The following is a 12,448-nucleotide window of genomic DNA, read 5'->3' on the forward strand; positions in this document are numbered from 1 at the left end:
CAGTGGCAGGGGAAAAGGTTATAGGTTGGGGAGGAAATGTAATGGGAGCGGAGTAGGCTACATTGCTAGTTGAGTAGTGTCTCATCCGGGGAATGCTTGTGAGAAAAGCCAAGTTTTCAGCTTCTTTCTAAAGGAGAGATGGCATTGTTCCAGGCGTATATCTGGGGGTAATGAGTTCCATTGATGTGGTCCCGCAGTGGAGAGTGCTCGTTTTTGAATGAAGTTGTGAATGATGGCTTTGTTGGGGGGGGGCCTGGAGAGATCCCTTATATGCGGATCTGATCGGTCTGGTGGAAGTATGGAGTTCGAGAGGGATTGTGAGTTGGAGTGAGGAATGTTGATAAATGGTTTTGTGGATGATGGTCAATGCCTTGAACAGAATTCTATAGTGGATGGGAAGCCAGTGTAGGTGTTTAAGTATCGGTGTGATGTGGTCCTTGCGTCGAGAGTTTGTGAGGATACTGGCTACGGCATTTTGCAGCATCTGTAGAGGTTTAGTTGTAGAGGAGGGGAGGCCGAGCAGTAGCGCGTTGCAGTAGTCAGTCTTTGAAAACAGTATGGCTTGGAGGACTGAACGGTAATCATGAAAGTGTAGGAGAGGTCTTAGCTGTTTTAAAACATGTAGCTTATAAAAACATTCCTTTGTAGTGTTGTTAATGATCTTTTTGAAGTTCATTTTGTTGTCCAGAATAGCACCGAGGGTTCTCACCTGGTTTACTGAAGGAAAGATTGGGTTGCAGGCGAGGGAGTTATTATCATTGGGAGTGATGACGAGGAATTCCGTTTTGGAAGTATTAAGAACCAGATTGAGACTGGAAAGTAGGAGGTGGAGTGAAGGCAGCTGTTCCAGAGGTTTAGGGTGTTGGAGAGGGGATCTGTGATGGGGATTAAGATCTGCACGTCATCGGCGTAAATAAAGTGGGTAAGATTGAGACTTTCTAGAAGTTGGCAAAGGGGTCGCAGGTAGATATTAAACACGGTAGGGGATAAAGAGGAACCCTGGGGTATGCCTTGATTGGAAGGGACGGGGTGGGATTCTTTGTCGTTTATTCTAACTTTGTAGTGCCTGTTGTTGAGGAATGATTTGAACCAGGAGAGCACGGTGCCAGTGATGCCGATTTCAGCCAGACGATTTATGAGGATTGAATGATTTACTGTGTCAAACGCTGCTGAGATGTCGAGGAGAGCCAGAAGGTAGGATTGGCCTTTGTCCAAACCATCAGGATGTTGTCTGTTAACGAGAGTAAGAGTGATTCAGTGTTCAAACGTTCCAGAAACTGAATTGAGATAGGTAAAGAAAGTTGTGCGAGTCAAGGTAATCTATGAGTCTGTTTGTTAACCAGCTTTTCCATTAGCTTGGCGATGAAATGTAAGTTATTATTATTATTATTATTTATTTCTTTTATATACCGACATTCAATCGAGATATCACATCGGTTCCAGATAACCAAGAGAATAGGTTGGCGATGGGGCGGAAGATTCCCGGGTTGGCTGGGTCCAGGTTAGGTTTTTTTAGTAGGGGTTTTAGAGAAGCCGTTTTTAATGAGTCCGGGTCAGATACTTGAGTGAGGAAGCAATTTATAATGTCGGCCAGAGGTTTGGCTATGGTGTTGGGGATGGTAAGTAAGAGTTTGGTAGGTAATTGGTCTGTTGGATGTGACTAAGGCTTCATTTTCTTGATTAAAGATTCGATCTCCAGGGAAGAAGTGAGTTCCAATGATTCTAGTATCGGTTTATGGATGGCTGGGGAAGGGTTTAGGTCAGGAGGAGGGTGGGAGTTTGACGTGGTCAGCGGTGCGAGTAAATTTTTTATTTTGTTGTCAAAGAATAAGGCCAATTCTGTAGATTTGTTTTGGGCTTCTTCTTCAGGGATGATTGGAGGGACAGGAGTAATGAGGGCTGCCACATATGAAAATAAAGTCTTTGGGTCGTACAGAAAGCTATGAATTTTTTTGGCGTAAAAATCTCTCTTGGTGCGTAGAATGGTGATCCTGTAGAAGGTTCATAGCGATTTTATAAGTGGCATGGGAGGTAGGGGAGGGGTCCTTGCGCCAGCGTTGTTCTTTATGTTGCAGGTCTGTTTGAGCTTTTTCAATTCTGTTGAAAACCAGGGTTTTTTGTTGGGAAGGGCTGGATTAATTTCTTTGGAAGCCATGGGGCAGATTTTATTTGCTACAGCGTGTGTGATGTTAAGCCATGAGGTCGTAGCAGAGTCGGCGTTGGAGAGGTCCAGTTTAGTTAGGTCCTTGGCCAGGCTGGAGTTGAGGACGTCCAAGGAACATGGTTTTCTGAATTGGATAGTAGATTTAGGGATGCTGGGAGACGGTTTTTTTCTTATTGCTAATTCCGTGGAAATCAGGGAGTGATCGGACCAGAAAATGGGTTACATGAGGGGGAGGGGGGAGGTGGGCAAGAACGATTCATTTATGAATATAAGGTCCAGAGTGTGGCCTGCTTTGTGAGTGGGTTTGTTTATGATTTGATTGAATCCCATGGCCTGGAGAGAAGATAGGAGGGCTTCACAGTTCGGGGTGGGTGAAGGGGAGTCAGCATGTATGTTGAAGTCTCCTAAAATGATAGCTGGGGAGTCCAAATTGATGTGTTTGGCTATAATTTCGATGAGAGGAGAGGGGTCAGATTCTAGTAGCCCGGGGGGGGGGGGGGGGGGGGGCGTATATTAAACATATTTGTAGCTGATTGGATTTCAATAATTCAATTTCAAGTTTAGTTGTCGATTTAAAGGCTTGGTGGGATAGTTTCAGTTCTTTTTTTGCGGCTAGCAATATTCCTCCCCCTCTTTTTTTAAGTCTGGGTAGAGAGAATATGTTGTAAAGTTGTATAGGTAATTGGTTGATTAGAGCTGTATCTGTGCTTTGTAGCCAAGTTTCGGTTATAGCGCAGATGTCAGGTTGGGTGTCCGAAAGGTGGTCATTGAGCAAGTGTGATTTTTTTGAGAGGGATTAGGCGTTTAGAAGAGTTAGGGTGATTAATGAGAGACCCAGGAATTGGGTTAGAGGAGAGATCATGATGGGAATCAGGGATCTCTTTGTGCGTTGAATATTGTGCGTGGGTATTTTGTTTCTGTAGAGGAATGAGTGTGAGATAATGGGGATGGGGTGTGTTTGTAGCATGGTGCCTTTAGGAGTAATTTGGGTGATTTCTGGAAGCGAGGAAAGCTTCACCGTGCTAGATGATTGAGTGTTGTATGCTTGCTGGAATAGATGAGTGTTTGATGATTGCTGGAAGCGATGGGAGCTGGATGATTATTGGAAGGGATGAGTGCTGGATAATTGTTGGAAGAGTTGAGTGATGGATGATTGCTGGAAGAAATGATTACTGGATGATTGCTGGAAGAGATGATTACTGGATGCTTGCTGGAATAGATGTGATGATTGCAGGGCTAGATGTGAGCTGGCAATTGCTGGAAGGGATGAGTTCTGGGGGGTTGCTTGAGGAGATGGAGTGCTCGGTGATTGCTGGTGGAGAAGGGTGTTTGCTGGTTGCTGGAAGGGGTGCGTGCTGGATGGTTGATAGGTGGAGATGGGTACTGGATGCTTACTGTGAGAAACGATTGCTAAGAGTGGCTAGAAAAGTGTGGAGGAATGCTGGATGCCTGGGAGTGGCGAAGTGCTGGACGCCTGGGGTGGCTGGACGTCTGGAAGGCTTCGGAGTAGTAGTGTAAGGATTCTGGTGGAGGTTGCGAATGGCTTAGAGGGTGGAGGTTGAGGAAGGTAAACTTCAGGGAATTCAGAGATGCACGAAGGGGCTGCACGAAGGGGCGCACAAAGGGGCGGGTGACGCCTGGTGCACGGCGCCTGGGAGCGTGCCGGTGCTTTAAATCTTGGGCGGTCGCGCCGGAGTGAGGTAAGCGGCGCGACTTCGCGGTGATAGGGAGGCGTCGGTCCACGGTGAGAGGATCGGGCTGCGGCGAGGATGATGGTGCTAGTGCTCCCACGTGGTCAGCGCGGGGGCCCATGGAGGTAAGGCGAGAGTAAAGGGCCATACCCCGATGGGCTCAAGCACCAGTCGCGCGGGCCTCTCTCCCAGCTCCTACTGTCGCTCCTGGTGTTCCCTCCTTCGGGTCCTGATGTCCGCGGCTAAGAGGGCGCTTGGGAGCGTGCCGGTGCTTTAAATCTTGGGCGGTCGCGCCAGAGTGAGGTAAGCGGCGCGACTTCGCGGTGATAGGGAAGCGTCGGTCCGCGGTGGGAGGATCGAGCTGCGGCCAGTTGGCTTACAGGAAGGCCCATTTTAAAACTTCTGGCATGGTGGCTATGAAATCTCAATAAAGTGTTTCTGTCTGACGGCTTCTGATAAACTGTAGTGGTAATATAATTGTTAGTCAATGTATCTTCAACATCCAGAAAGGTAATTTTTGTGTGTGAATAATGAGCTGTAAACTCTAAAGGCCAGATTTTAAAAGGCCTACGCGCGTAAGTGGGGGTATGTGCGCCGGGCCTATTTTAAAAAGGTCCAGCGAGGCGCATAAAGCCCCGGGATGCGCGTATATCCTGAGGCTTCGAAAAAGAGGCGGAGAGGGGGTAGGATGGGGCTGTCTGGGAAGCGGGGCTGATGTAAGTCAAAAAACAAAAGAAAAAAATGATTTAAGGTAGGGGGGAAAGGGTGGGGGGAGAGGAGAAGGGAAGGTGGGGTGGAGGGTAAGAAAGTTCTGATTTTGGAGCGACCTGGGTGGGAACAGGGGAAGGCCAGGGGGCTCAGCGCGTGCAATGTGCAAAATTGTGCACCCCCTTGTGCACACCGACCTCTGATTTTATAGCAAGTGTGCGCATATTATGAAATCGTGTGTCCATGTGTGGGCGCCGGGTAGCGCACGCATACGGACGCGTGTGCGTAAGTTTGAAAATCTACCCTTAGATGAACGTCCACCTTTTTAAAACCCCAGCTACACTCTTGTCGTTGTGAGGCGAGCAGCTCTGACTGAGGGAACATAAGCAGTCCACGCTGTGAGGATCTTAACTGATGAGAAGGTTGATACAATTTCAAGAAAGCATTAACCCCTGGGCACTGAGTTTAAATTAATCAGTTTAAATACGGCCATCCCGATTTATAAACAATTCTCTGCTGTATTGGAAGCCAGAGCAAATCAACAAGTGCAGGAGTAATGTGTTCATAAGGTTTGACCCCACATAACTCAGAGGAGCTGTAGCATATTCAGAGCTCTACAGAGATTTTCTGATCCCCGAGACAGGACACCCACAGACACAGCCGATGAGATCCCATATTCAGCTGCTGCACAAAGGGTGAATGTGGGTGAATGGACCTGCAGGAGGTAAGTGGGCAGGAAGGGGTAAAAGCTGGACAATTTGCACACTTGCCTAGGGCAGCAAAAACGCTTGTGCCAGCCTTGGGCATTAGCACTGGTGCACACTTGTAAAAATGGCCCCAGCAATTCTTCCAAAATGGCTCAGCTTCATGTGACCTTGTTGCTTCTATCTGAGCGCAGGCAAAGGAACTGGACTTCAGCCTACAGCAATATTAGTTATCTAACAGAAGAGATGAAACGAAACTGTAAGCAAACAGCAGAAAGAGAAAGTGTGAGGAAGAGGTTGTGCAATGTGCTTATCTCTAGTTAATAAGTATATAAGAACATAAGAACATGCCATACTGGGTCAGCCCAGGCAAAAAGTACCTGGCAAGTACCCAAAACCTTGCTACTGATGCCAGTAATAGCAGTGACTATTCTCTAAGTCAGCTTGATTTATAGCAAGTGCGATAATAAAGAAATATTGGGGCCATCTGTTCAATACAGATGCACCATCTGAGGTCCAGGGGGCACTGCTGGCTTGTATTCTGCAGTAAAATTGGAAGGACACCCTACTTGGTACATCTTTCTCACTGTAAAAAGGCTTACAGTACTACAACAGCAGGAAGCTCCGGGACATAGAACTCCCTCACGAGGCTACTGCAACGGACACGATCCTGCTTTTGCTTCTCTGGGCAAAGTGCACTGATATGATGGCCGTCACCTACAAAAGGTTTACTATTGTGTGCTGAAATATCGTCTGTCTGTCTGCACGATGAAACTTTGTGTATGAATGTTTTGACCATGAACTGAACATGACTGCTCACCTATATAAGGTTTACAACAAGATGGCGGCTCTCCCCGGGGCGCATCCTTCATACTGCATGGACCATAAGCATTCTCCATGCTTTAACAGGACTCTACCTCGTTGTGACCACAGCAAGAGCAGCCAGTCGGTCCATGCAATACGCCAGCTGTGCCCTATGGAAGGTGAACTATAGGGAAGTAAAAATCCCTAGATTTACAGCCTAAGGCTGGGACAGTCTGGGCAATACACATTCAGGGAGACAAATTCTCTGGGATTGTCTGGACTGGGATACAGGGTAGTGAATTCCCTGGGTATTTAGCCTTGGAAACGGCTAGGATAAGTATGGGAAGTGCACCCCTGCTTCTGAAAAAAAACCCCAAAAAAAAGTGTGGAAAAAGGGGATAGCAAAAAGAACCTTGATTTCTTGGGAACACTTGCATACATGGAGTATTTGTGATACAAGAGGAGAGTGTCTGTAATCTGACAAAGGATTGCTACTTGGAAAAAAAAATGGGAGATTTACCCAGCAAAGAAATACCAGAACCAAGGATCCCTTACAAATCATTTTTACCAAGCACTGTAATAACCTAGAGGGTTTTTTTTTCTATTAGATGGTTTGTTTAATCTCTGCATTAGCTACAACTCCTGCATACAGGGAAACAGTTTATAGCAGGTAATGGACTTCTCCTCCAAGAACTTATCCAATCCTTTTTTAAACCCCAGCTACACTAACTGCACTAATTACATCCTCTGGCAACAAATTCCAGAGTTTAATTGTGCGTTGAGTGAAAAAGAACTTTCTCCAATTAGTTTTAAATGTGCCCCATGCTAACTTCATGGAGTGCCCCTAGTCCTTCTATTATCCGAAAGAGTAAATAACCGATTCACATCTACCCGTTCTAGACCTCTCATGATTTTAAACACCTCTATCATATCCCCCCTCAGTCGTCTCTTCTCCAAGCTGAAAAGTCCTAACCTCTTTAGTCTTTCCTCATAGGGGAGTTGTTCCATTCCCCTTATCATTTTGGTTGCCCTTCTCTGTACCTTCTCCATCGCAATTATATCTTTTTTGAGATGTGGCGACCAGAATTGTACACAGTATTCAAGGTGTGGTCTCACCATGGAGCGATACAGAGGCATTATGACATTTTCCGTTTTATTCATCATTCCTTTTCTAATAATTCCCAACATTCTGTTTGCTTTTTTGACTGCCACAGCACACTGCACCGACGATTTCAATGTGTTATCCACTATGGTGCCTAGATCTCTTTCTTGGGTTGTAGCACCTAATATGGAACCCAACATCGTGTAATTATAGCATGGGTTATTTTTCCCTATATGCATCACCTTGCACTTGTGCACATTAAATTTCATCTGTCATTTGGATTCCCAATCTTCCAGTCTCGCAAGGTCTTCCTGCAATTTATCACAATCTGCTTGTGATTAAACTACTCTGAATAATTTTGTATCATCTGCAAATCTGATTACCTCACTTGTTATGTTCCTTTCTAGATCATTTATAAATATATTGAAAAGCACTGGTCCATGTACATATCCCTCCAGCACTCCACTGTTTACCCTTTTCCACTGAGAAATCTGACCATTTAATTATACTGTCTGTTTCTTGTCTTTTAACCAGTTTGTAATCCACGAAAGGACATCGCCTCCTATCCCATGACTTTTTAGTTTTCTTAGAAGCCTCTGATGAGGGACTTTGTCAAATGCATTCTGAAAATCCAAATACACTACATCTTCTGGTTTACCTTTATCCTCATGTTTATTAACCCCTTCAAAAAGATGAAGCAGATTTGTAAGGCAAGACTTTCCTTGGGTAAATCCATGCTGTGGATTTAGATCTTTAGAATAGTTTCCACTATTATTCCCAGCACTGAAGTCAGGTTCACTGGTCTATAGTTTCTTGGATTGTGATTGGAGCCCTTTTTAAATATTGGGGGTTCATTGGTCGCTCTCCAGTCTTCAAGTACAATGGATGATTTTATTGATAGATTACAAATTTTAACTAATAGATCTGAAAGTTCATTTTTTTAGTTCCTTCAGAATTCTGGCGTGCATACCATACGGTCCAGGTGATTTGCTTTTCTTTAGTTTGTCAGTCTGGGCTGCTACAGGTCATCTGACTCCTCACCCTTGAAAACCATTTTTGGAACCAGAATCTCCCCAACATGCTAATTAGCCGCGCACGGATAGCCCCCGACGCTCTCACAGCACAGCTGGGGCCGTGCTGTAATTGCTCTAAGCGGCAGGAGCCGCACTATTTTTATCTTTAGCAGCTGGGGCCGCCAGCGCTGTCCCAGCGTGGCAGGAGTCGCGCTGCATCATTCTTATGTGGTCTGGAGGCAACCATCTTACCTGGGACCCTCTGGGAAAAGAGGGCCTGAAGCCCTGGACTCTCCTGTGGCAGGGAGCCTCCTTTCCTCCTTCTTCAGCGGCAAGGGAGCCGCTTCTGGCACCTAGGCCAGCCCTCAGGCCCTTTCTTCAGCTCCTTCAGCATTCAGCGTGTAGCAGGGCCACTGTCCAGGGTCCTGCACAGTTTCCTGCTTCCTCCTAGGGGTGAGGCTGGCTCTTCTCTCCACATTTAAAGGAACAGTGAGGGAGGAGGTCTACCAGTGATGTCATCGTGGGAGTCAGCTTCCATCCAGTATAAAAAGGTCCAGCTTTCATTCCTTCTTTGCCTTTTCAAGGAGCCAGTCCTTCTTAGGACTTCTCTACTATCCAGCTGCTCAAGGCTTGTGTTCTTCATTGGAATTCCATGTTTGTCTTCTTCATCCATGGTCTCTCAGCTTCTTCTTCTACTTCAGACTTCTTCATCTTCAGATTGTCTGGACGTTTCTCCACTATTTGATGTCTGCGTCTTCGTCCACTTTCATCTTGATCATCAATCAATTCAGACCTTCTCCGTGGCAACATAGCCTCAGACGTCTGGGTTTTATTGTCCTCGCTCTGAGTAGAACTCATCCTCCTAGAAGCTTTTATCCTCAGGTTCCAAACTCCGAGTCCACTTGAGCTCCGCGCTGAGTGAGGTCTCCGAGTCCCTGGATCCTGAGACCTTCCCAAACCCCTACCAGAATCCATCACTGCTACCTTTGCCTAAAGATTGGACTCTGTTCTAACCTGTACCTCGGCATCCCCCTTGCCTAGTCTTTGTTGGCCATGCAAGGCTCGCCTTGGCCCAGGCTTCATTGGAGCCAATGATATGTCCTGTATGGGGAACCACAAGCGTGGTCCGTGACCAGCCGTGTAGGGTGCGCCAGCTGGCGTGGTCCATGACCAGCCCTCATCGTTTGTGTAGGGTGTGTGATGAGGCAGTACCTATCCAGTTGCGGATCTTCTGATTCTTTGTGATGCCCTCACGTTCCTCGAGTCTGTATCTTCATTCTTCAAGCAAGTCTGAGTATCCACTCAGTCATCATTAATCCATTTGAGTCTTCATGATGTCCCCACATTCCCCGCCCTCAAGTCTCGTCTTTGTCTTGATGTCTTCATCCTTCGACCACCATTCGCCCTGTCGCAGTTGCTGCTCCGTACGGCAGGTTCGAAAGAGCAATGAGTAGTCGGAGGACCACTCATGAGACCAACATTGCGTTGTTTGGATCTCTTCTGCTGCGTACAGGTGCGGCGGTGGTCAAGGTCCATCTCATCAGCCTATACTCGGATGCCTCTCACCTGCTGCGGCGCTTGCTGGAGCTCCTGTACAGCTGCATCGTCACCCAAGGGCACACATTCCACCAGAGATGGGTCCGCTACCCACAACATTGCCCAACACATAAATATGGAAATACTCTCAATTTGATTTTCATTAATTTTAGGCTCGTTGCAGTGCATTTGATTTGACACTAAACCGGTACCATGGTGTAAAAGGTGGGGGAAAAGGAGAGGAAAAAGGAGTGAGAGGGAGGCTGAGTGGTCAGTTATATGTCACAGAATACTCACAATTTCAAGATTAGAAGCTTTCCTTATGTCTGAGATTAAGCAATAAAAAGCATACAAGATTAAAGTTGCATTAAAGAATATCTATTCATTTATTCACCTATGTGAATAAATGAGATATATCTATCTCATTTATTCACATAGGTGAATAAATATATCTCATTTATTCACATATATCTCATTTATGTGAATAAATGAGATATATCTATCTCATTTATTCACATAGGCTTATTTATTCACTCTGCTATACTACTACACTAATTGGCTGAAATGTAAATATTGCCTTGTTCAATCTCTCCCCTCTTCCAGCTCCAAGTTAATTTTCCCTGTTTTATTGTTTTATTGTAACTTTCTCACACCCTTCAATTGATTCTCTGTATTTAAAGTTCACAGTTCTATTGGGAATATTGTTATCACGTTACCTTATGCTTTTCACACATTGTTAATTGTAAACCGGGTTGATGTGATGCCAGTCATGAAACTCGGTATAACAAAAACAAAAAATAAATAAATAAATAAAATAAATATCTACACAAAATACTTCCCCTAACAGTTTCCAATGTGAGATATTTTGGAAAATCTGGAAACACAACACATTGGGAAATCAGCAACAACTTATTGGTCACTTCATTAACCGCTGGTAATGTCCAGAAAGCTTTTCCCTACTGTACATATTTTACCTGACTTTGTACAACGGCGCTTATCTGCAGATATTTGACACAAGGATGACACAGAATTTAGTTAGAGCAAATATAAATTTAATATTTCATATCCTTGGGAAATACTGCCAGGCTTTCAACAAAGGGAAAAGCACTTCAGCTTGTCTCCGCATTTGTTAGTCAGGGCTAAGTTTTTATAGATAAAAACCATCCAGAGACTGTATAAAGTATCAGGTACCACTTGTGTCCTATCCAATCAGGCAAACTGTATCTATGCTTCCCTGATACCACCTCCCACCTTAAGATCCAATTAGGCCTAAGAAGGGCCCACGTGTCTATTGAGTACTGTCAATCTTCTGTTAGTTCGTCCTGTCAATATATCAATCATTGTAGTAGGTTTGTGTTCTGTCGCTGGTTCCAGGCCTTTGATCAGAGCCCTGACCTCAGGGGATCTTCAATTTACCTGGCCTCTTTCAGTCGAGATAGGAATCTGTGAGAACAAAGCTTGGAATGTGGCCTCAGCCATCTGCCATCGATAACCTCATGACCTTTCATCATATCTGGTTAGGTCTGAATTCATTCCAGATGGCTCTCAGTAGCCATTCACACACAGGTCAGCTTAGGTTCATTGCATGCCAGCAGGTTCAGTTAAATCAGAAGAGCAAAGGCTTCTGGGATAAGCTGAGTGAACCAAAGTCCTGAACCAAAGCCTTCATACATCATTTCCCTCTTGTGCCATGTTAAATGGCACAGTGGCACACCAAAGCAGCATCACCGATGACAGTCTAGGGCAAGGCCTATAAGTGTGTATTCTAGCCACTAACCTTTGATTTGTGTTGGGTGTGTGTCAAGCATGTGTCCCTCTAGATCCCTAAATTAGGTACGTGATACTTACAGAGTCAAACAGTCTTCCAATAGCAAATAGCAGCATTAAGGCTGAAGTTACAATAAAAGTCAGTCAGCTCTGTAGTTGAACTACAAATACAACTAAATTATCATAACATTAGTCTCAAGCTTCAGTTTACATTACATAAGTATCAAAAGAACAATGTAAAAACTAACACTGACAGAAGGAAGAAATCATTCTTAGAGAGTACAGAGAAAGTAATGACAGGCAGTCCATTATAGTCGACAAAGAAGAAGAAAACAGACTAGCAGGATGAGAAAAATATTTTAACTCACAGGTAGTGTTTATAGTGCTGGGGCCAAGATAAGGAGAAAAGAACAATGAGCAATTAGTATTCCAAAAGATATAGTAATGGAATAGTTGCAGATCCCTATGACAGTGCTCATCATGTATAAGGAGTGTATTTGTTTCAAGGAGAACAATCTCATAATAAGCATCAAAAGCCACACTACCAAGAAATATTTGTGAGAGGGAGTAAACAGATTTTAGGTAAAATCTAATAGATAAGAGATATTAAAAAAAAGAAATCAGAATAAAAAGAAATAGGATTTTGAGATATTAAAGATCAGCAAAGCGGTTACCATAAGTGCAGGCTGCAGAACAAAAGAATAGGAATAGCTTATAGCAAATAGCCCAGTATGTATTTAACCTATGTTGGTGTGGAAGAGAAATATATGTATGATATCCCTCTTGAACCATGAATTATCAGATTTGAATCACACTGAGACATATCACCCTCTGCGTGATCAAAGCAGCTTTCATAGATAAAGATAAAGAAAAACATAATACATATTCATTTAGCTGATTCAGCATAGAAATACATATAAGTATTAGAAATTCCAAGACTAGACTTGAACACCTAAGTA

Source organism: Rhinatrema bivittatum, chromosome 13, assembly GCF_901001135.1.
Source record: "Rhinatrema bivittatum chromosome 13, aRhiBiv1.1, whole genome shotgun sequence".
In the NCBI taxonomy this organism is placed as follows: Eukaryota; Metazoa; Chordata; class Amphibia; order Gymnophiona; family Rhinatrematidae; genus Rhinatrema; species Rhinatrema bivittatum.